General features: G+C 36.6%; 1 pseudogene; it reads right to left on the bottom strand.

Annotated features, from left to right (window-relative positions):
- Nucleotides 1-591: 591 nt before the first annotated feature.
- Nucleotides 592-1,853, bottom strand: LOC140328908 (mannosyl-oligosaccharide 1,2-alpha-mannosidase IA pseudogene; annotated as a pseudogene).
- Between the last annotated feature and the right edge of the window lie 24,569 nt (nt 1,854-26,422).

Genomic DNA, 26,422 nt, shown 5'->3' on the forward strand with positions numbered 1-26,422 from the left:
GGGTACTGTATGGGGGGAGCTCATAACTCCCATGTGGGTACAATGACCCGGATTCCATATGAGGAGAGCTCATAACTCCCATCATTCTTTAGGTGTGCGGTGTATTAGTATGGCCCTGTTAGGCTGTCAGAGAAGTGAACTAGATCCCAGGATAAAGCTGAGTGATAAGCCAGTTCCCCTGGAAGCTGATAAATGAAGATGGCCTATTGCCAGACTACATACTATCAAGATGATGAAGATATTCCTTTGCTAGGAAAGTGAATAAAAACAAATCACAGCTCTATACAAGCTTGATCTAGTAGCATTCCCGTGAAGCTAATGCAATGCACGTACATTACCCTGCGAATACAGAGCACTGATAGCACATATACATGGGTGAGAGCAGCCAGCCCCATCATCACACATTCTGCAAAGGGAAGCGGTGGGGACATGAAAAGTGCATGGTGTGCTCAGAGCAAATAATCATCCTGAGCACCCGGCATGAGAAAAGCCCCGGCCATCTGCTGCCATACTAATCTGTGCTGGCAGCACACACATGGGCACACTGAGCTGGTGCAGCACCGGGCATTGCATGACACATGGGGGCTGATGGGGGAGATTTATATATTACATGGGGAGCCTTGGCGCATCACCCCCCGCCGTACAGCTCAGGTACCCCGGCTGCCACCTTCTTACCTCCTTGATCTTGTCTCTCTTCGCCTTCACCTCGGGGTCGCTGGGTTCTCCCCCCTGTACTCCTATGGGTGCTTTGAAGGGTCTGGGTGCCAGTCTGACCCCGGCCGTCACCCTGCCCTGTGCCTGCACCCTCTCCTTGTCCCGCTGGATGTCTCCTTGGATATCCTCGGGTGCCCGGTTCAGGGTGTCCTTGGCTTCCCGCAGGGCCCTCTCATGTTCCTCCCGGATCCGGGCCAGGCGCCCCCCGTCCTCCTCGTCCATAGATCCGAGGGGGCTGCGTTGCAGGGCTGGAGGCTGATGTTGCTGAAATAAAACGCCGCTGAGCAGCTTAGGCGAGTCGGGTAAGAAGAAGATGGCCCCGAAGCACAGAGTGATGAAGCCACTGAACACCAGCAATAAGACAAACTTCTCGGTAAGTCGGAACCCGGACAGCTTCCTTCCCGCGGAGCCCAACCAGTGCAGTCCGGTCACTCCTACTCCCGGGACAGAGCCGGCCGGCCCGCCCCCTGCTCCGCTACCCGACCCGTGCGGGGCCACACTGAACGGCAACAGGCTGCCCACCGGCATGACCGCAGGCACCTCGCGCTTCCCCTGGTGTCCGGCACAAAGTTTGTAAGAGGCGCGCACAGCACGGGAGCAGCTCGCTGTCCGGCTCGGTGTGTCACAGCAGCGCCTTCCAATGCGCTCCGCTCTGTCTTGACTCTGCCAGACACTTCCCGGGCCGCTTGTCACAGAGTTTATTGGAGGGGAGGGGCGAGGGAAGTGCTCTGTATGGGAATCCCTTCGTAATAACGGGGAGGCCGGACCGCTCACTCCCCCAGCCCCGGGGCGGGGAACACTGGACAGGTAAGTGCACTCCCTATACACATATGTCCCGTCCTCCTCCTGCCTCTACTCGGCACTCACTGAGCCCCGGGGCGGCAGCACACACAACGAGACACTGGTCCCTCCCATCATCGCAGGGAACGCCCACCTCCGCTATCGATTGGCCGCAGGACAACAAGCATACAACTATCTGATTGGTTGCTCCGGGGATTAGTTATAACGGTTCCCTCAGCAGAAATCACGAAAGTGATATTCTCATAGATTTCATCCCGCAAGGTTCCCAGCAACGTGCCGGCCTCGGCTCCTTCCCCTGGCTCGTGCAAGCTACCGGAGAGCTCTGAGAAGGAAGTTCTGTCCGGCCAATCACAGGCAACGTCCTATAACACGCTTCAATGTACTTTGTACTCCTCTCATACAGACAGCAGCGTGTGTCTAATGAGGAGGGTGTGTCTGATGAGGAGGGTGTGTCTAATGAGGGGGCGGGGCCTTGTGTCTGTGTAGCATAGCGCTCATCATGACGGTTGTAGCACATTGCTGACATGATGATTGTGTGCCCGATGTACAACCATATCACTGTGTGCTTGTCTTCTCCCTGTAACACAGCCCACACCATCCCCTTCCAGCTCTGCTCCATAAAGCCCCATCAATAAATGTTCTAATGTTGGTGTTCATGCACTAAACTTCCCCCATTCATATCACTGGGAGTGTCATGTCCTAAAAGGTGCCCAGGTTCACATATATGAGGGGTAAGTTCAGGGAGATGCCAGGCTGGCACACAAGGCGACGCTCTTCCTAATATAAGATCTCATTTCTAACCATACATTATGCAAGTTGTAATGTATTTCAATTCTTGCAATCAGCTTGGTTCAATAACTGATGTAATTATCATCAATTTATCAAATGTGGCTCAAAGTTGCGATATAATGCAATTTCTTTATTAAATTTGTATCAGTTTTGTAACTCACATGTTCTGAGCGCAGAGTATAAGGGAACCTATGGTCTTCACCAAAGCACTGTGCACGGGCCGCTAACCCCAGTGGCCACCCGCAGCTTTCTCAGATTGTGGCCCCTGAGGTTTACCCTGAGTAGGCAGGTAACACTATGGAGGAAGATGGTGCAATGGCCTCAAGGTTTTTGATGGGAGGACAGACATCAAACCGGCATGATAGATAGATCCAGGCAGACAACAGGGGCAAGGAGAGTATATTGGATAAAATCTGTACTGGACAGGAGATTGAGAAAAGCCGAACAGGCTGGGTTACTAAAGAGAACAGAAGGGAATGGTCTGATAAGTTGAATCAAACATTAGAACAGAAGATCTGATGTGGTCTGATGGATATGGCTAGCATTGTTACCGCCTTCCAAAAAGTAATAAAAATTAAAATAAAAAAAAAAAAGGCTCAACTAAAGCGTGTAAATTACGCTGTCATGAGCAAACTTTACCATATAATTCCAAAAATAGACAAATATTTAAATCATGAGTAGGAGAGAGGGAATGTGGGAGGGAAGAAAAAGACGAAGTATCCGTGGAAAAAAAAAGGAGGAAGGAAATAAAAACGGAATGGAGAAATGGAGTACGGCCCATACATTACCAAATGGAAAAGAAATCAAATATACAATATAAATCATAACAAATAACTTAACAATCAAAGATGTAGGATCTGATGGCAAAGTGGGATCAAGAGCTAACCATTTCAGTATTTAGGAGTGTAGGTACACAGTAAGATCTATTATAAAACATTAGCTGTTGGGGTCCCTAGGACCACATAAAATGCGGCAAAGGGCCAAAGGTAAGGCACTTAAGCTCTAATGTGTTAATCTCCCCACTAAATATAAACAAATGTCTTTGCTAATTAGCATTTCTTCTGGCACACAATGTGTGTTAAAGAGAGGCATAGTTCTGAGTTCCACCCAAATTAAAGGACTAATGAATGAACTAAGTTCAAGATGTGTTCACCATTGGGCCTGATTTATTAAAGTTCTCCAAGACTGGAGAAGATATACTATCATGGGAGAACCTGGGATGTCCAGCAAACCTGGAATGGTGTTCCAAGATTGAAATTATTTGCCAATTAATAGCAATCGTAAAAAATCTATTGCAGGTTTGGTAGTTCACACAGGTCCTCCCATGATAATCTTCTCCAGTGTTGGAAGGCTTTAATAAATCAGGCCCATTGTGTGAACAGAACTTAGGTGATAAAAGAAATTCCAAAAAGTACTGAATGTACCAGTTTATTATCAATATTCAGGTTTGCTAGTTGTCTAGAAATGTATTATTAATATTAATAAAATAAACAGGATTTATATAGCGCCAACATATTACACAGCGCTGTACATTAAATAGGGGTTGCAAATGACAGACGGATACAAACAGTGACACAGGAGGAGAAGACCCTGCCCCGAAGAGCTTACAATCTAGCAGACATGTAGAGAACATCCAATACAAAAACTAACCATCATAAATCTTGACTGATTCTGAGGAATATATATTTGTTTAGTCTAAAGTCTTTCTTGCCTGACTTATAGCCTAATCACAAATCTAGTACACGCAGATAAGGATTCCTATTATAATATTATTATTATTATGTATTCTAATAATATTAATACTTATATATATTATATATAAGTTTATTTTAGCTTAGTCAAATTAAATTTAAAATCATTTCATTTATATGGTTGGTTAGTACTTAGAACACTGTTAACAAAGTTAATCAGGAAGTAAGATGTCACAACATTTTAGTTACACTGTATTTATGTGTATCTGCAGATGAAAGAGAAGCCATTTATTCTGTATACAGGTAGTCCCCCAAGTAAGTACATCAGACATGTGGATGACTCCTAGATACAAACATGGTTTGCATGACTTGCAGAAGAAATCTTTTGGTTGTAACTCTTTAATGACCAATACAAACTCTGCAGTTGTCTATTTTTTTTATTTGCATATCAAAGCACAGCTTGCTCCAGAAGTTAATGAAAATCTAGGCTCCATAAAGATTTTTTTTGCTTTGTTTGTGATTAACTCACAGTGAGGATTTTATACAGTAACTGAGACCATGCTGCCTAATATTATGTTGTGACAAACATCTGTCCTAATTGCATTTATTAAAATAATGTACCTGTTTTGAGTTACATACAAATTTAACTTAAGAACAAACCTACAGTCCATGTCTCATATGTAACCAGGGGACTACCTGTATAATGTAAACCTACCTGCTAAAGTAACCATACCAGTAAAAAATATTGTATACGTGAATATCTGTTCCTCTGTACCTATTTACCCTCTTATTAACATTTGAACTGCTTTACTTTTCCCTGCTTCTTAGTTTGGAAGCACGTTCTAGCAAGGACCTCTCCTCCTCCATGTTATTTGCAACCCCTATTTGTTGTAAAGCACTTTGTACTATGTTAGCACTTTATAAATATAGTTTATTAATAATCAATAATATCCAATTCTTTTACTTTATTATTTGTTTTGTCAATTGTTTTTCATGATGCATTGAAATGTTTAAACCTAAAAAATATTAGTAAATATCTTTGCCATGGTTTGTACTATGCTACAGTAAGGGTTAGTCTACAAGGACTGTTTCCCCAGGACAAGGACTGTTTTCCTGAGGCTTTTAAAGCCCATGTTTGAAGTCCCCATGCATTCAATTGCTTTTTAAAAATGCATATAAACATTCCTACCAAGTTTTAATGCACTTTTACAAGCGTTTTAAAGCTTAACTTTAAAACGTTGAAAAACTTTTATAAACGCCTATGACGCGGTTTACCACAATTTGCCGCGATTTGGACTGGAGATGAATGGGCACATGGCTCCCCATTCATGTCTAGTGCTGAATGGCTGGGAAACGTAAAACCTCAGCCAATCACAGAGCACTAGGGGTAAATGGAGAGACTTGTCCTCATTTAACCCCTAGTGCCCTCCGATCCCTCACTGTCAGGAGGATTCCCAGGGTTGTGCTCATTGCAGCCCTGGGAATCATCCTGTCATTGGGATAACCTGTAAAAAAAAGTTTAGTTACACAAACACACACACATTTAATAAAATAATTTAACATTAAAGCCTCGTCCAATGTTTTTACACGTATTTTAACCCTTTCAGGGAATGTGTAAAGGGTTTTATGTACCCCTGTACTCATTTCCTAGTTAAAAGTAAACCTTTTATAAACGCTTTTGTAAAATCGCGGCAAATTGCGGCAATTTTCGGTAAACCACGTCATAGGCGTTTATAAAAGTTTTTTAGTGTTTTAAAGTTAAGCTTTAAAACGCTTGTAAAAGTGCATAAAATGCATATAAACATGGTAGGAACGTTTATATGCGTTTTTAAAATCGTTCATGTAGACCCAGCCTAAAGCATCAGAAGGAAAATGTGGAAAAGACAATCCATGTGTTTTTCTAACCCTGTCTGCAGGTTAATATTGTGGACATGTAAAATGCTCTCTAATTGGATCATAAAAAGGAATACAAACCTAACATGATTTTTACTTTTATAATGTAGTGGTTCAGTTTGTCTAACTTTTACAGTTCAGGAGCACTTTTACTTTTTAGCTATGTAGACTGGGGGAAAAAATATACCATATGACCGGAAAAAGACCTGGGAAAAGATTTACACTATATGATTGAAAGCATTGTATATGTGAAAATGATTTTCTGTGCTTCATTGTATTTTTACTCCTGTGACAATGTGATTTATATTTTCACCAGTTGATTAGTGAGAATATATTCATATCCAAGTTCAAAATAATTTAATATTTTAATATGTTAACATTTGTTTCAACATGAAATATCTGAAAGGCACATTACTTCAATCAGTTTTGTAATTGTCTACAGAATATTGATTTTAAAAGGACATTTTAACTTTGAAAACATTTTAAAATGCTCTTCCACATATACAAATATTTTGTACCTGTAAAGGGGGTTGCAAGGGGTTACACTGAGCATTTTTAATATTTGTGCACCAATCAACCTGAAGCTTTAAGTGTAGTATATTTTACCCTAGAAAGCCATAGAAAAGTTCTGATATGCATGAGGTTTTGTTCAGCGTTTTATTCATTCTTGTGTTTTGGCAGAAGTCCTGTGCACTGCAAATCTTTGGTTTAACAGCCCAGCACTTGCACACTAATGAGCCATAGAGAACACTTGATCTCATGCATGAAACAGTTCTAACTGTTGTCATTTATTAATGCAGCTATGCAACTCCAAAAATAAACTTTCAGATTTGAATATAATTGGTGAGTAGGGAAAATAATGGCCTTGCCTAAAACTGACATTGATATATAAGGTCCATTGACCGTGTGCAGTATGGACATATTTTAAAATTTCATATGACAGTGAAGAGATGTATCTTAGATTTCAGAAGTTGTATGGACACTGCAGTTCCTGATTTCATTACATTGCTAAAATGATGCGATGATCTAACTGAGCAGAGGCAGGTCTACGCATACACTATAATGCTGCACTAGATGTGCCCTTGATAACCTTGTGATACCAGTGCTGCAACAACACAGGATTCCATCCTAATATAAATAAGGAAAATGCAAGGTTCAGTTTTATTGCTGTATGCTATAACTGTGCAAGGATGTTTTGCCCAAAACATACCTTTTATAATACTATTTATTTAAGGTATAAAACGCGTTATTACAAAACATTGACAGATGGGTAGAACGAAAATATGTGACATAAATATGGGAAGGCGTAGAAAAGTGTGGTACATATTAGCAGAATATTCAGACACTATGTAAATAGCAAACCATAAATGTTACATTTCAATTAACAAAATTCCAAACAATCCAGCATGTCAGAAATCAGCCAAAGTATGACAAGTATGATAAATTACAAGTTTCTCATGACATTGCTGCTAAGAATAACCATAACCAGGTATAACAACTGGTACATTTTAACCTCCCTAGCGGTCCAATTTCATCCAAATTTCCATGCAAAAAGCGGTACAATTTTTTGCATGGAAATTTAATTTTCATTGTAGGCTGTAATTCTTAGGCATAACTCAATGATATTTATTAACTAAAACTTAAAATAAACTTTAAATAACAAAACACAAAAATCTGTTAAAAAATGTAAAACATGTAATGTAACTGTATAGTAGCATATATAATTAATGTGTGTATATATATATATATATATATATAATATAATTATATATATATTGTATGAATATTTCTTTGTATTGGACTCTGAATCCAATACAAAATGATTTGAATTTCCCGCCGCTAAGTCCTGGCCGCACCAACGCATGTACCAAGGTCACCGGGAAACCCTGTAGATAAAATCTGCACTTCGCGGCTGGAGATCAGAGGAGGCAGACGTGTCCTCAGGACCTGCGGGGACCAGCAGGACGCCCCGGGGACAGCCACGGAACAAGGTAAGTAGGTTTTATCCTGCTTTTCAGTACCCCGAGTCTGACTCGGGATCACTGCATTTTGCTGGGGGGTTAATTACTGATGTGTCACAGTTTTATCTTCTCTAAAAAGTGGGATTTTTCACAGCATGTTGTGTTTCTGTGCAATAGTAAAAAATATAGTGTTTTAAAAAAAATATTTGAGGGACTGTTATTGGGTATACAATTCACTAATACCTAATACATTTGTTTTCATAAAATAGGATTTAAAAGGGCACATTGGTTCTGATTTAATAAAGCTCTTCAAGATTAGAGAAGATTGACTATCATGGGAGGACTGGGTGATCCAGAAAATCTGGAATGGACCTAGATGGTCCAAGATTGAAAATAATAAGAGGGTTAAGAGGCACCTAACCTTTGCCTGCATAGGTCTGTACACAAAGCAGAAAAATTGGCCCAATCAATGTTCCCAGCAGATTCACACTGTGCATGAGAAAATGACAGTTTTGCAGTGCACTATGCAAAGTATCTCAGTGGGTTATGTTCTTATAATTATTACTTTTTTCAGGCAGCCTTGTATGGGATCGTGTTCTTTTAGTTAGCATTTGAAACACATCCTGGCATGGAATCATGTTCTTTTGAAAGGGCCTTCTACAAGCACCCTTGTATGGAATCATGTTCTTTTCATTGCCGTTTTACAAGCACCCTTGTGTAGGATCATGTTCTTTTAAATGGCTTTTTACAAGCACCATTGTATGGAATCATGTTCTTTTAAAAGAGCCTTGTACAAGCACCCTTGTATGAGAGTAATTGACTGGAAGTCAACCCCAGTTGGGAAATTCTGCTCCACCTTCAAACCCTGAAGACAACACTAAAAAATCAATGTCATTTGTGCGTTGTTGCCCTTTAACAGAAAATTCTAGCTTTTACCATAGCATTTTAAATAGTGCCAGAACAACTATACATGATATGTTGCTGACCTAATAAATGTTCAACTACATTTATGTAGTGAAATGTTTCCCTGGGTATGTGTAACAATTAAGTAGTAAGTGTTCAGCATAGATTCCCATAGATCACCCTGCCTATGCTCTAACTAACCAAAATAAAAATTCTGAGTGACTCACTGTTGTCACATTCCTTTACACAGCACTAGAAACTTCATGCTTTCATTGATAATGCAATATTTAGTTACAAGTGTACATGCAAACATGACCTTTGAGATGATTCTAGATATGACTTAGTCAAAATATTTACACTGACAAAGCTTATGTATAGTAGAACACTTGGTTTAACATTTGCTGAAAGTCCACCTAACATGTCTGTTTTGCAAGTAAGGAATTTAAGTGACTGAATTATGCCTTGAATTCATTCATTCTGGAGGGATGAATAAACAGCAAGCACCACCAAATGTGCAGTTTTGCCTTTGAAGAAGTGTCAATTAATTTTCCTCTGACTTCACCCAGTGGTATAGAATGGTAAAATCATTTAAATATGACAATACCCTAAGCTTTTAATCATACATTTGACAGTAAAATGTCCATGTGATGTTCACACTGTCATTTACCCTTCCCCCTTACAAGTATCCTTTGGATCTTTGGAAGGCACCAATCAGTTCCTGTTTGACAGTGTTAAGTAAACCGAGGGTGCAATTACCAATTTACTACTACTATTTAGTGTGTTGAAAAACTTTACACAATCATAGTATGCTTCATACATGTGTTCGTTATTCCAGTATTTCAGCCGGTATTCACTGTGCTACAGCATAGAAAGATTTTTTTTTTGTTTAATTTCACTAAACATACTCTGTGGCGGTTATGGTGATTAAAAGATAGAGCAGAATCTTCCTTCATACAAACACATATAACATATTCCAGAGACCTCCATAGAGTGTAATTCCCTAATTAGTGGATTGGTTGCTGAGGGTTTAATACAAAAGCATGCAGCAGCACTTTAGCTCTGATAAAGGGGGTCAGCAGTAAACACACTCTGTTATGAATTTAGTGTACAGAATGCAAGTTAGACCAAGCTGGAAATCTTAGTTTCCAAAAGAAAGTATTTCTGTTCAAGCAAGTTGTGAGATCTATGTTATATGTGTATAGTATATTAATTTTGTGCATTTTTCTATAGTAAATACATTTGCTTTTATGTACTTCTCTATTCCAGTATTGCTCTGTCTCTTTTTTTAACCTTCTCTGTGCTTAAGCAAGAATTTAACTCAGAATGTTTTTATTGGAACATTTTATTATTGACTTGCACTGCACAGGACCACAAGACAAGGCCATTGATTAAACAAACTGCCATAATGAAAAAACATATGAAAAAGTAATCTATTCATCTTTTATTCAACCAATAGGGTTTGCTATTTTAAGAAAAGAAGGTTTAAGAAAAGAAGTAACATTATATTTTTCTACATATCTATCAGTGTCTTTTTTTCTTTTTTGATATTTTTGACACAATTTTGACAGGAAATAGCAAATCAAACATTAGTTAAAGACCTGAAATATGTGGAGGCAATAAAACATGAGCCATGTGGTAAAAATGCAAAAGTTCCTGTTTTTCCACTCTAAATTGGAGGTATTTACCCAAAATTTTGTGAAAGCAAAATGATTGGATTGGGTCATGCCTAATATTTAGATATCCAATTGAATGCCTCCATGACCAATGCAGGGCAATTAAAACCTGTGGCTTTTTGTATGTACAGACTTTGCTTCCTAAAGTTAGTGGCTGGCCTATAACTTCCTGTGGACTGCTTCTAAAGTGTTGTAAAGTTCCAAAGTGTTTTTAAGCAGCGGGCGCAAATCGGTGGTCCTCGGGAAAATTTTGGTGGGCTGAGACTATGGCACAGGTTGGAGGCAGGTAGTTGTGCAAACTGCTGTAGAAAAATGGTAGGTGACCTGGCTGATTGCGCTGCCTAAAATCTCAGAAACGAATGGACAGAAATACAATATGCTATCATTTTATTGATAAAAGAGTTTTTGTATGTCTGTTTCATCCCTGTATCGGGCTGTTTGCATGGAAACCAGTTTGGAATACTTCTTTGTTCCCGTGGAATTTCTTAAAAAAATTTAATGTTATACACAGATCTTTGGGTTCCATCCACATTTACAGTAGATTATGCAGATCTCCTCACGGTGTTAAGCCTCACTCTATGTCGATTATTTGCCAGACACTACACTCCCTACACAAAAATTATATCAGACCTATATAAAAGGGTGTAAGCAACATCCAATTCAGGTGTGGGTATTGTTCTGGTTGTTGTCTGGTTATTGTTCTGGTTGTTCTGGGTATAAGAGCTATGGGTCTCACTCAATATTAGCGGTGGTTTGATCAGAGTCAATTCCGACACTGATCAGAACTATTCCAACCGCAGTTAAGAGTTCAACATTCAATCAATCCTATTTTCTATCTGACATAACTATGTCCATCATTGACAGGTATAATAAAGCGTACCTAAACTCAGAAATTTCATTTTACATAAAAGGGTAGACAAGCCTATATATGTAAGGTAAAAATTCTGTTGTTTTTTAAAAAAAAATAAAATTAAAGGGTGCAGCACCGCCCCCTAATTCTCGACCGCCTAGGCTAGTCGAGAATTAGGAGCCTAGCCTAGACAGTTTTGAGCTTAGTTCCTCTTTAAGCCACTAGACAATTACAGGCATCCTCATCCTCCTGAGCTCTTCCATTCCTGTCCATAGACAGAAAGTACAGTTCATTGAAAAAGTTCAGAACCCAGTCGGATTTCCTGACTGATTCTTTAGGATTAAATCAGAGTCAGAGTTTTTCTGTTTAGAGCACCTCCACTCAACACTAACAGAATTATGTGTATGCCTCTTTCCTCTCTCTTTGGACAGTTAGAGACACATCCCATACCTGGAACTGCCAAAAAAGGACAAGAATTAGTAAAAAAAAAATATCAGCAATCTAGATATTACCTCTTACCTCAAGAGATGTACCTTTTTACAAATGCTTTCCAGTTAAATACATTTAACATTGATTTTACACTGCACATTCCTGAAACTCTTGGTTATAAAAGCAGTGTACCAGTTTACAGGTTTTTATTACTGTCTATAGCAATACTGGAAAGATTTCCTCATAATTCTAAATTACAAAAGGTTTTGGCTGTGTTATGTTAAAGCTATTTTAGGTGGTTTGAAAAAAAATGACTGCCGAATAAATAAACTATTGAGTAAAAAACAGTGATGCAAGGGTTGTTTATCCAAAGTCAGAGCTTCACATGGGTATGTCAGCCAATATCCAACTGCAAACAAATGCCGGAGGCATAAAGGACATCAGCTGTTAGTACATCTTTAATATTTGGTTGCCCACTGTTTGCATATGGATGAGACAGCTGAAGTCTGTGCGGACATATAGGCTTGCACCTGATGTCAAGCCTGTCTATTGTTGGGGCACTGACATGCTGATCCAGTGTCTGTCCATAGCAATGATCACATTCTCAGGTTGTCAGTTATGTGGTCGGCATCACTATGCTCCTTCACACCTGTAGCAGCCTGCTGCATTCTGATAATTCTTCACTCTGCAGGTAACAGGGAATTACATTTTTCTTTCTGCCACTGGGCTTTAAATGTGACACTTAATAACATGTTCTGAATCCAAGTTATTTGTCATATAGAAACACTGATACTAGCTGACCTTTCTCAACTGTGGTTGTAGAATGTCAGGCTCCATCCACGCTGGCTCTTCACAATGCTTCAAGGCAAATAGATGTAAGAAAGCTTTTATTATCCATTGTAATACTCAAAAGCCTTGAATACGCAAAAGGAGAGATATGCTTTAACAAAAAATAATTACATATAATAAAGAAGCACGTCAAATCAATTTACCTAACAATAGCTGATGTGTCCTTCTGAATGAATTACTATTGTTAACAGTGCTTATATTGTTTAAATAAAAAATGTTGTACATATTTGCTAATAAAGTCTAGTTCTAATATAAAAAGGGTTTTTTTGCTGGGGCCAGTTTATTGTACGTGCACCCCCCTTAGAATAGTAGGCTGATAAGAACTGAGCTGGTAATAGTAAATTTTCCATTGCCTTGTGCAAGTTGCAAAATGCTTTTTTAAGGTTCTGACATTTTTTTAGGTAAACTGAATTCTGACCCGGTAAGAAGCATTTGTTTTATTGAGTTTAACAATGGATTAAAATATTGTGTTAAGTATATTTTAATAAACAGCTGCATTTTTTTCTGTTCCTGTTGTTTTTATGGTTTTGTCTTGGAGTAATGTTGTCAGCCTGATGAATGTTAGGAACACCTAGCTCTTTAGCATAGGGTAGTTTTTCTTTACTTTTTTTTAACATGGGGGGGGGGCTTTAAATAACTTTCAGGTATTAGATATCCCCTGCTATGACTGCTATATCCACAGCTCACAGTATATTAGTGTGGTGATCAGGGGGAAGAATGCCACAGATATCTGAAAAGATCATTGGTGTCACTTAAACTAACATGAGAGTCACAAACTGCTCGTTGCTCAAGGAACCCCTAGCAACCTGTCAGGGAACCCTGGTTGACAAACACTGGCATAGAGGGAACTGCTCTGAAGTTGTTAAGAGTTGAACTGGCTGTTATTATTATAATACAATATTTATATAGCACCAAAATATTGGCCCTGATTTAATAAAGTTCTCCAAGGCTGGAGAGGATACACTTTTATCAGTGACGCTGGGTGATCCAGCAAACCTGGAATGTGTTTTCTAAAAGTATTTTCCTATTTGTTAGCAAATGTTTTCAATCCTTGACCAGATCCATTCCAGGTTTGCTGGATCACCCAGCTTTACTGATGAAAGTGTATCCCATCCAGCCTTGGAGAGCTTTAATAAATCAGGTCCATTATGTCATAGTAATGTTATTATAATAATATTTTGAGGGGGAGCCAATGAACGTAACTGCATGTTTTTGGCTAGGATTTATAATGCTGATTGAGAAAGCACTGTGGATTGTCTGGTTTTTTTTTTTGGCACAAGTCAAACAGATATAATAAACACTATCAACTGTGTATTTAATAGACCTAAAAAAAGTTTACATTTTTTAGAAACTTACAAGAGACCAACTTATCTTTACATCTTACCCAAAGTATAAAAGCTTAAAAACTAACACTAAACACAGCATTAATAAACTTTACCTTGCAGTAATGTACTAAACTAATCCTGAACTCTACAACCATTTACAAACCCCCCCTGGCTGAATGATCTTCAGCATAGTCACGCAACAAGTTTTTTCTCAAAGTGCCTTTATGAGAAGCATCAGATGTCTCTCTAAAACTTAAATTCCAGCACAGCTTCTCCGTGAATGGCATCACTTCCCTGGAACTAATATGCCGAACAGTCATGGAATTGTAGCTTTTAATCTGAGGCTTCTTACAAGTATTTTGTTTCATGACAAATCCCTTTTTAAAATTGAATGGCAGCATTAAAAACATTTGAATAAATGTACATGGAATTAGGATTTTAGAAAGTATTATTAGTTTTTTTTGATTGAAATAAATTCTTTTTATAAGCTTGAAATACTAAGTAATATGTCATTAAAATCTCTTTTCAGGTACAATTTTAATTTGGCTACCAAATTGATCATTAAAACTTTCTATGCATAGTAGCTGTAATTTAGCTGTGCAGCTGCAGTTTTCTTATTTTTACTCCTTTAAGGTGAACTGCAAAGTGACAGACTCTGGTGAAAAAATACCCTAGCACTATTTAGAACTAATACACCGATCAATTTCCACTATCAATACCAGGCATTTCTATGTAAACAAATACTAAAAGTACATAACAGTAGTCTTTGGTAAGAGTAAGTTAGTTTTATTATAACTGATGTCTTTTTTTTTTGCTATTGAGAATTTTGGGGCTAATTATGCATTTTAAAGGGTGAAAATCCAATTATTTACATAATCTTTGTCTCAAGTATAAACCAGCAGCTGTTACAGATACTATTCAAAACAATAATGAACAGAAATGGCAATATATAATTATTTGTAAATAAATACATTATTGTGTGGTATTTTAGAGACATTTATTCAAAAGGGAAAACAATTAAAATCACAAGGGCTTAGTCTGAATATATATATCTATTTATCAATGTATATATCTATCTACTGTATATATGTATTTGTAGATGAACCATCTAAATCTTCAGCACACACAAATAAAACATAATTTTCATTGGAATTGTGATCTGTGAACATCATCCCTAAAAATATGCCTAAAAAAGCAATAAAACATGCTCACCAGGCCTTTAGAATGTGCATTGATATCATTGCTGTGACCAGGCCTGAAACAACGGAGGTTGGTATGGTAAATATCAGGTTATCTTCTCTGTCCCTAGCAACCCCTGGTTATTCAGAATACTTTTTGATATTAACCCTAGTAACCAGTGTTATATATGAGTTCTGCGCCTTCCAGTGAGCCTTTTAAGTATGTTTTAGGTCAGGGGTGCTGGCAGGGAAGGGCAACTTAAAAGAATAATTGCTGCAATGTGCTATACCAACGCATTGAAGAGTTTGTACAATGCATGCCAAAGAGCATGTGCATTAAGCGCAATGGTCTTAGTATGTATCTTGTATACATCAACCTCAAATGGTCTTTCATTAGCAGGCATTAGTCAGCCATCAGGGCATAGAAGAAGAACATTATGGTAAGGACAGGTGTATTTACATTTAAAGCTTACAAGAGCTTTGGATATCTTTACTACATAAAAGGAATTTAAATTCTTGATTCTCTAGATATCTTTTCTTTGTCTTTCTTTGAAGTGTCATTCTTTCTTTTCCACTTCCTGCTGGTAGACTAACAGCCAGTCTTTGGCGAGGAAGTGGAAATATCTAAGATATGACATGTCAAAGAAAAACAAAGAGAAGATATGTCGATATGAAACGCTTCAGGATAGAATCTATATATGCATTTTATGTAATAAAGAAATCCAAAGGTCTGGTACACTTTGAGTAGCGGAAAGTTAAAAAGTTTTGTAAAAAAAACTAATTCAACTGGTATCCAATTTGATATATTATTGGATATGCCTAATCTAAAGCTGCAGTAAACTGCTTTCCAATGTTTTTTTTTGTCAGACCTGGATATATGCAGTAGGAAAAGATGAATCTCTGGCTGTACACAATATTGCTGAAACCCATACAGCTACTCAATAAAACTGGTGTGATTTTGAAGCTATGTAGCTTCTATCCACAATGTAGCCCACATGCTATTTACTGTTTTCCCTTGCTTAAGATAATAGGATGATAGCACATGATGACTTGGCAACAATACTGACTTTGTTAAGGATCTCACAAATATAATAAAGAAAACTGCAAATTTAGTTTATATATAAATATATATATATATATATATATATATATTAAATTGTATTTTAATTTTACACAATATAGGCAGCAATATAGTATAAATTACATAATCATGCTATATTTTATTTAATATACAGTCATTTGGAATAATGTGTGCAGTTATGACCCATTATATTTGTTTGCTCAAATAACCCTGACGATCTAATGACAGTGTTACCAATAGGTTTTATATCATTGATGGGCCCCTGCACATCTCATTGAAAGAGGCTATTATCCTAGCAGGACAATCTGTTACACATGTATTGTGAAACGTCTTTGCTTATGCTTCTGAACAGCGAGACAAATCCATCAAATTACCTAAAATGATAGGGAATGATGATGGAATAATGACAGAGAGAAATGTTTTGTTGTGTATCTCTTCTTATCTTTCTTGATTGTTAGTATACTGTATGTCCACAATAAAGAAGTGGATTATTGGCATGCTTTCATAGCACTAAGATCTATTTGAGCATTCAGCCTAAAACATGATGCTTATCTTTTGGAAAATAATTTTTTTTTGGATTATACTACGAAGACAGTATTGGAATTTACAAGATGAGGGGATTGATGAATTAAGTTTTAATTAGTGGTGCTGATATTTTTAACACAATAGTATACAATGTTTTTGTGCTTTTCTCTGGCATGCAGAAAAATGTGAATTCTTCTACTGGTCACTTGTTTTTTTTTATTGCCATTTTATTGTTTTTGGTACTTTTTATCAAAATGTGAAGAACAGAATTTCTTGACCATTTTTACTGTTTTCCATTTTTAGAAATCAGTTTACCACCAAATTTGCAAAATTCATAAGAGTAAGAACAGGCTTTTAACGGTAACAGTATATGGTACTGTAATTACCATAAATTAATGATCATGAACTTAAACCATTTGAATGGAGTACTGATTGACATTTGTAGCCATAAGGATTGAAGAAGAACATATTCAAGAATAACAGACTGAAAATAGACTGAAGAACAGACTGAAAAATTTTGCTGCCTTTTCCTAGTGCTGTCCACGGACAGTACATTGCCCTTGTCCTAGAGTTGTCTGCATTTTCCTGCACTTGCCTAGATGAAATTTTCAGCCTCCTGTGGGGAGCATCTGTGGCTTAGCTCCATTTATGTGCCACATAAACTATAGAGGTACGCAGAAAATTGATTTGCTTCATATTTTCTCCTTTTACTTCTGCTGGTAAATGTACATCTTTAAAAAATAATCCTGAAAAAATATTTCTGCACTAAACATCATATAATGATGAATCCTTCAAAAATGACTCCACTAAACCTTGCAATATTTTGTATAATGTTAACAAATCAACATCTTATAATGGAATAAGAACTTGGCATTTTTACCTAGCAAGGTCTGCACAACATACCACAACAGTTGTTCTATTATATACTAGCCTAAATTGTATCTAAACTAAATTTCTTATAATTGTTATTACTGGAGCACACAATTTGTATTAGAAAGGGGGTGATCATCAGTGTCAAAAGCAGAGGAAAGATCAAGGAGAAGGAGCAGGGAAAAGTTGCCTTGAGACTTAGCTCTGATGAGGTCAATGGCCACTTTAGTAAGGGCTGTTTCAGTGGAATGGGCAGCTTGAAAACCAGACTGGAGGGGGTCAAGGAGAGAGTTGGTGCTCAGGTAATCAATAAAACTTTTGTAGACAAGGCGTTCAAGAAGTTTGGAAACATATGGGAGAAGGAGGATGAGACGGTAGCTAGAAGGTAGGGAGAGGTTCACTGAGGGTTTCTTTAGGATAGGGAAAACTATGGCATGTTTGAAAGCAGAGGGGTAGATACCAGTAGAAAGGGAGAGGTTGAGTAGTTCGGTTAGGGCAGGGGCCTGGGTGGAGTAATGGGCACATATAGATCAGAGAGAATTGGGTCAAGCGGACAGGTAGTAGTGGAGATAATGAGAGAAGGGAGGAGACTTCATCGTTCACAGTAACAGGGCTGATATACAGGAAGGGGCAGATAAACACATGAAAAGCTGCAGAATTATCATGATTGACATTTTTCCAGACTTACATACAGAATATTTTAAAGTACTTTTTTGATTCAGATTCCTCCTGAATCCTCTATAGTCACAATAGCTGTACTACCTCTGTTGTTCAAGTAAATTCAGATTACTAAGGGCTAGTTCATTTGAGCATATGCACTGCCAATTTAGCTCTCTACTAACCAATCCGAACAATAACACAATCAGTAATTATTTACTCCCAAAATAGTCCCAAAACACTGTGTTCAAGATTCTGCCCTTCTAGTTGATTTTTTTTAGATAGAAAGTGATTGGAATTAGGATTATGATTAACATTTGTGTATGTAATGTAAGTATGAAAATCAGTGGTGGAAAACATTTTAAAATTGCAGTTATCCATTATAAGGGGCAGCATGGTGGCTCAGGGGTTAGCACTCTGGCCTTTGCAGCACTAGGTTCCCAGGTTTGATTCCCAGCTAGGACATTATCTGCATGGAGGTTGTCTGCGTGGGTTTCCTCCGGGTACTCTGGTTTCCTCCCACATCCCAAAAACATGCAGTTAGGTTAATTGTCTTCTCCCTAAATTGACCTTAGACTACATTAATCACATATGACTATGGTAGGGAAATTAGATTGTGAGCTCCTTTGAGGGACAGTTAGTGACACAACTATGGACTTTGTACAGCACTGCGTAATATGATGGCGCTATATAAATACTGTATAATAATAATATTAATAAATAAAATCATCCACAGAGCTGCTTGGGTTGATGCAGAGGATGGTTTCAAGCTGATTAACACATGGCTAAGGTATTCCTACATATGATAATTTTAATTATTATTATTATTATTATTAATAATAATAATAATAATAATAATATTAATAAACAGGATTTATATAGCGCCAACATATTATGCATTTAATGAAACTCAGCAAAGATACAGAAACCTAATATTCTACCTACAAAAACAATCCTTACTAAAAATAAAAAATGATTTTTAATCTTAAAAATAACTTTTTATTTTTTTAAGAAATGGTTTTAACCCCTGTGTTTAAAGTAATTGGTATTGATAACATATCTGTTACTAACCACACAATGTTTCCAGAAACACCTTTTTCATCAGAAATATAGAGAAAACAAATTTATTTTTTGATGTTTGTAGGGAAGGCTATATGGAGAAAATATGAAGTATATGTTATATGTGGCACATTGTCTATTATGTTTGACACCTTTATGACTCAAGGCTTCTTTTCAGCTGACCAATTACCCCGTAAAACTTTAGTGATGCAGACAAAAAGGAAATACTGAATTCCAGAACATTGCATGTAAATCTCCATCTTTGAATCTTGAACTTGTGTAAAATGTATATGAGATATGTATGTGAAATTTGATGAGCAAAACACAAAAAAAAAAACCACACACACACATTATTCTTAACTGTGCTACACATATTTGTATGCTTTTAATGTTCAGTATTTTGTGCTCTTTCTTTTATGGTTATGGTATTTATTTAAATATAAGCTATAATTAAAGAAAATGTGTTAAAAACTTATAAAACTGTAAGTGCTGCATAGGTACTATATTTAATTTTTGAATAAATGAGGGAAATTTAGAGTGCAATGTTTTTCAAATATTTTTATAATGTTATAATTATTGCAAGACTAATGATCAAAGTAAATGCAGAGCCACCTAACCATCATTACAAGAGATTTTGTCAAGTGAATTGGCAAGACTTATCTCATATTTTCATAGCATAATCATTTAAAGATTTGCAAAATTTTTGCAACTTGACTGATTTAGGCAACATAGGCAAATATACCTTCATCTTTTGGACGTACCATATGACCATATTGGTAAATCATATAAATGAATTGGCCAATAATATATATACAGCAATATCTGTGCTGGAATTTAAATAAACTTTGTTGATGCAAAATAGCATCACTACTAGCAAAAAAGGTTCCCCTTTTGTTATACAATATTTCACCATACCACATTGTTTAATATGTTGTAGATAAAATATAAACAGGAAGCCAGCTTCTCTGGTGTTATCCTTTTGCCCTACTCAACATACTCAATTAGCTTACTATGCCTGCACCTTTCCCACCCACTTGTGCAGCACGAATTCTTATGAAAACTGTTTTGGCCAATACAATGACCCATGAAGACCTAGAAGAATGCTTTGATCTAGAGAGCACTCAAATGGGAACTGGAGAAATGTTTTCTTTATCCTAATAGTCCTGGGCTTCTAAAAAAGGAAATACTGTGTAATATTGTATTTTACTTTTATGAGCATTAGTTATTTTATAAATATATATTTAGTCTGAAGATACTGTAAATTCCGAAATTGTTAACATATGGGTATTACAATGTGTTAAGAGAGATAGTAGGTCTTGTAAACTGCAAACATAATGTAAACAGAAATGGATAAGAGATATTACTTCATTGTCATTGCAATTTAGTTTGCAGAGTGAAAATCCCCCAAAATATATTAATATTCCAATTTGGACATTTTTAATTTAATAATATTTTTTCAATTAAAATCTTGTTATTCTATGAGCAAAGAAGCATGCAGACTGCAGCTAGATTTGTAGTCCCTTTTAATATGTGTTAATTGCACATCTTCTCTGGGAAGTTGTGTTGGTCCTTTGAATAACTGTCATAAGGCATAGTAAGGAATATGTGCATCAGATCAGTTACATAAGTTGGGTTCAAACAAGAACACACTCCATGCTTATCTGGTTTATAATGTATTTTGAGCACTTTTTCTTGCATTTATATGTTCTAAATAGAGAACATGACAGAATTTAGTTTTGTGAAAGTGATGGAGATGCTTATGAAATGGAAAGTTGTTTTGTCTTTGAAAAACTAAAATGTATTCATGTAAGATGTGATAATGTGAGATGGAGTTCTGAATAAGTATATGCTATATATGCTATATGGCATATGTGCTGTTTTTTTCCCCTTTTCTTTCTTTTTTCTGGTTTCTGCTTTCATTTAAGTTTTAGGAGAACATATACCTTTATAACAAATGTTTGAGCATTTTGCACAGTTTAAACTTCATGTAGAACCACCACAATGTCTACAACCCTACAACAAGTCAGATAACATATAATTTGTTAACCTGCATTGGTGTTATAAATAAAATGAGAGCTGACAACATCAGAAAGCCTTGCAATTAATTAAATCTTTTCCTGTAAATAAATCTTGTTGTGGCAGTTTATCTTCTTCATCATCGCCCTCCTACTCTGATGGTTTGTACTGATCACAAGAAACTCATCCACATGTTTTGCCTACCACTATATATTGTCCATCAACTTAAGTATTGGTTTGTGATTTCAGCCACACACTGCAAAAAGATTGTCAATTCTGTTGCACAGCAAAGTAATGGTAAACAAAAGCAAAACATTGTACAGCAGATTTATTACAAGTTTACAGTGTGAGTCATAAATTCCTCCATTGACTGCTCCAGTCAAACTGCAACCAAATGTAGCCCGACCTCTTCTAAATTATGTGTCCTTTCACAGAGACAAAAAATCTTATGTTCAGCAATATATCTTTTCAGTCTTTGCAAATGTGTCTCTGTACACTGTCTAGTAATTAAGACACACAGATCCCAATACATTGTAAACCTGTAGCAGAGACTATGGGCCTGATTTATGAAAGCTCCCCAAGGCTGGCGAGGATACACTTTCATCAGTTCAGCCTTGAATGGATCTGGAAACATTAGCTACAAGAGCAAATTACTTTCCAGGTTTGCTGGATCACCCAGCTTCCCTGATAAAAGTGTATCTTCTCCAGCCTTGGATAGATTTAATAAATCAGGTCCTATGTGAGAATCAGTCTGATATGTAATTAGCTTTATCACTAAATTGCTGCATGAATGTCACTTGCTGTATTTTCCACTTCATGCAGTTTGCAGCAGGTATTTGACCTGTCGAGGATCTCTTGCAGAGACCAGGAAGCAGTTCAGTACATGTGTTTCAAGACACTGGCTTCTAGAAAGGCTTTCAGTAAATTTTCTGGCTGCAGTAAATTTTCTTTTTAACTGTGCTACCCTTCTTTACAGCTAATCTAGTGGTGACTCGGTCACTTTAAAGGCAAAATGCAAATATGTGTTTAAAAAACTTTGTATTTTGTTGTTTTCCATGATTAGACACAGTATGCATGATGGAAGAGCTGTAATACCACAACAAACATATGTATTTTATTTGACTCTGACCCCCAGCTGCCAAGAGACCTACTCCCTTACCTACTAGCTTGTGTGTGTCAGAGAAGGGAAAAGAAGTAAGCAATAGGGTATTGTAGTAGTTTAATTGCATATGTAACAGATAAGAAGATGGTAATAATAATTCCAGTGATTTATATAGGCTAAAACTACCACTGAGAAGTTGTGTCCATGTACAAGTGCACTCAGAAAGGTAACCACTGTAATCCCTAAATGTTTTATCATAGAACTCTTAGATTGTAAGCTCTTCTAGAGAAGGGTCCTCTCCTCCTCTTGTGTCTCTGTCATTTGCAACCAATTTTTAATGTACAGCTCTGCCTAATAGGTTGACACTATAAACAGTATTATACTGTTTTATTATATTAATAATAATAGGATTGTGTCTTATAACATTGTCAGCTCTAGCTGACTAAGGGGCAGGAAGAGAAAGCATAAGGAAGGACAAAAGGTTATGAAAGATACTACTAGGAAGCCTGCAGAATATCACTAGGACCTTAAATGACCTAAACTTTTTCATAGGAAGTGTTTGTGCAGATGAAGGCCAACTCCTGTTTTGCAAAACCGATCACTCTGGAACACATGGGTTTTGCAAAGTTTATTGAATTGTTTAACATTAAAATTATCTAAACAGTAAAAATACCTTTAAGGGTTAGCTTAGTAAAATTGCAGAACTACATGTTGCAGTCAACAAAATTTAAACATGTATTTTTAGAAATATTGAAACCAGAAAACTAAACTGTTAGTAGTAAACTGGCATTGAAAAGTTAGAACATTTAGAAGTTTTATAAGTTACCTTAAACTAAGCTATCATAGAACAAATACCCTCAATATAGATGAAAACCTCAGATACAATATATATATATATATATATATATATATATATATATGTATATATATATTTATANTATATATATATATATATATATATATATATATAAATATATATATATATATATATAGACATTTAAATACCTTTTATGTTTACCTAATTATCACCCGCCCCTCTTATTACAGATTCTACCATTGATAAACGAATAAATATGTCTTATTTTGCTTGACATGAATGGTTTATAGTTTTGCCCTTTGCTACATTCTAAAATTATCTACAACCTATATCTAGCTCCTCAAAAAGTTGTAGAAACTGGTTTGTGGATAAGGATTAAACAGATATGTGCTCAACCAGCTAGAACTGGAAATATATTAAAGGATTTGTTGTGTGCATTGAATGGTATGTGACTAGATGTTACTATGTGTAGAAAGATTAAACAAATGCACAATGGCTCTTCTTGTGAACAGTCAGGGAAGATAGCTGGATTGATGGTACTGATAGGTTGTGCAGTTCTGCATTTGGACATTTGGTCAAGTCAAGTTGGCCCAGAAGAATATAAAAAAAAAATTCTGTACATCAGTAAATCAAAATAATACCTGAAGGAATGTGAACAAGCGAACGTAGAAATGAAATGAATGAATGAAAAGTACAATTACAGTATATTCGATCTAGAGGGGGAACAACTTTTAAACCTCACCTGCTACAACTCCTCCCCCCCGCGCCCCAATTTTAAATCTTTCTTCTGATATCCTCATAACTGCTTGTGTAAGTGAACACTTTTTATTGTCAGTCCAGCCTGGACTGGTATGACAGGATCACAAGGGGACTGTTAGGGACAGGCTGGCACATGGTCAACAGTCCCCAGCACCTGAAAACAATGAGGGCAAGGGCATCTGAATGGAAGATTTAGTTGAGAATATCCTGCAATGGATGATAATAGAAACAAAACTCATTTATGATGAATTAGAGGGCAAGAAGAAAAGGGGGGTGGGTAATTTTTATTTTTATTTGTCCAATAATTACTTTTTTTTTTACCTAGAGATTGGTAAAACTCTTATTGGGTTATTTTTTATGTTGTCCTGTAATACCAAAAAATGAAAGAAACTACCCAGAATTAAAGTACATTCTTTCTTAAACAGTTGTCACATGAACAGTTTCCCACATTGAATTTAGATAGATCCCGTGGTGATTTAATTGACTATTAGTCTCAACAAAACTTTCTTTAACCTAGCTCAAGGGTAAAACGCATCAAAGGAGAGGAACTTGGTACGCTTGTCACTGCCTAGAAGCGGTGTGTGGCTTTACCTATTACTGAGACTATTGCATCTTTCTCATTTTATCTCTCTGCCTTTACAGCTTCATAAGTTCACAATCAATTGGTTTCTATCTGCATTTTTTTCTTTTACCATTTTTATTGTTTTTACATTAAAAGATCTTACAAACTTACACCTCCCCCTTCCCTGCACCAATTGATACCAGCCTGTTACACTAGTTATACCAGTCTTATACCTACAGATAATTTCACCAATATCTATATATAAATCTGATGGTATAAATCCTGGCCACAGTTTAGCCATTTTGAACATTGTTCCCTCTCCCTGTCCAGATATTAAACCCGTTCCAGTATATCAACTGCAGACTGTCGAAAGAAAGCAAATAACAATTGCACTAATAAATCAACTCCTGTCAAAACTGAGCTCCAATATAAAGTCCTCTTATCTGTTAAGGGGAAACACATATATAGCATGTTCCTGCGTTAGTCAGTTGAACTTTGTTAAGACTATACTTTTTAATCAGTGGGGAATGTGCACTGAAACACACCATGCTGGTATGTCATTATAAAGTGTAACACTAATTTTGTTTAAAAGAAATTCATAGAGGCAAGTAATTTAAAATGATAGAGAAAGTAATTGGTTCCAGAGGGCCTATTTCCTCTTGGCTGAGTGTAAAGAGGTATCAAGCTGAATCACCTTGTCATTTTCTCTTTTCTCTGTCAGCTATTAGCAATGCACATCAGGTAAGGCAGGGATGATTACTTGAATTCCAAATAGTTGGAATCACTGTATGCCTGGGAAATGGAAGTCATAAATCTCAAGCCACACAAATAAAAAATTACAGATTATACCCAAGAAATCATAGACTAGTTTGGGAAAGATAGCTGTTATGTGGAGTCTCGTTACTGTGCTCAGTCAAAACGTACTTTTCACATTCGTTTTTTTGACGTAGATCAATTAATACCTACGTTATGTTTTCTGTTTCACTCAGATGTCTTGGGATCTGGCCCAGAAAAAAAAATAACTAAACATATTCCTTCTTCCTTCACCTTTTCAAAGATCTTCAAGATAACAGAGATTCCCTTCCCTTAGTAGAGCATAGATTTAGAGGGATAGAGAAAGAATATTGCCAGCAATGAAGAACTGTAAGCTCTTCCGGGCAGGGTCCTCTCCTTCTGTGTCTCTGTCTGTATTTGTCTGTCATTTGCAACCCCTATTTATTGTACAGCGCTGTGTAATATGTTGGAGCTATATAAATCCTGTTTATTAATAATAATAATAATAATAATAATATTAATAATAATAATGTGTTTCCCAAAATAGTGATTTGGATGTAAGTGTTGCAATTGATGTCACTAATATAAACATACATATGTAAGGATACCTGTTAGAAGAGAAATTATGGGTAATTATTGCTGCCCTGTCCTGTAATTTTTCGATTACTATGCTGATGCATCTTCGCAATTCTTAAGCAATGACTCGGGAAGAAAAGCATGAATATAAGTAGATATGACCATTGCCTAATTTATATTTTATTTTCCAGGTCAGTTGTGTTTTGCTATCCCATTCCATTTCCTAATATCCCTGTTATCTGAAAAAGCTTGCCATACTTAAACCATATGCCATATTTTTTTATTTTTAACAATGCAGTTTGATTCTTTAGTATTGATAAAATTTAAATCAATCACTATATTTTTACTCATTCACTCAATTAATAAGTGTATGTGATGATGCTCATTGGTGGTGGTCAAAATTTGACTAAGCAGATATGGACTGAGAGAACTTAAAAACCCATCAGATACTTCAACAAGCAACAGAAATTCTCTGACATGAACAACTGTGGTTCTTTCAGTTTTAAACTTGATATCAATAACTTTTTGTTGGTCAGATCCTATGAAATGATCAATGGACTGTTTGACT

The sequence above is a fragment of the Pyxicephalus adspersus genome, chromosome 4, assembly GCF_032062135.1.
Source record: "Pyxicephalus adspersus chromosome 4, UCB_Pads_2.0, whole genome shotgun sequence".
Classification (NCBI taxonomy): domain Eukaryota; kingdom Metazoa; phylum Chordata; class Amphibia; order Anura; family Pyxicephalidae; genus Pyxicephalus; species Pyxicephalus adspersus.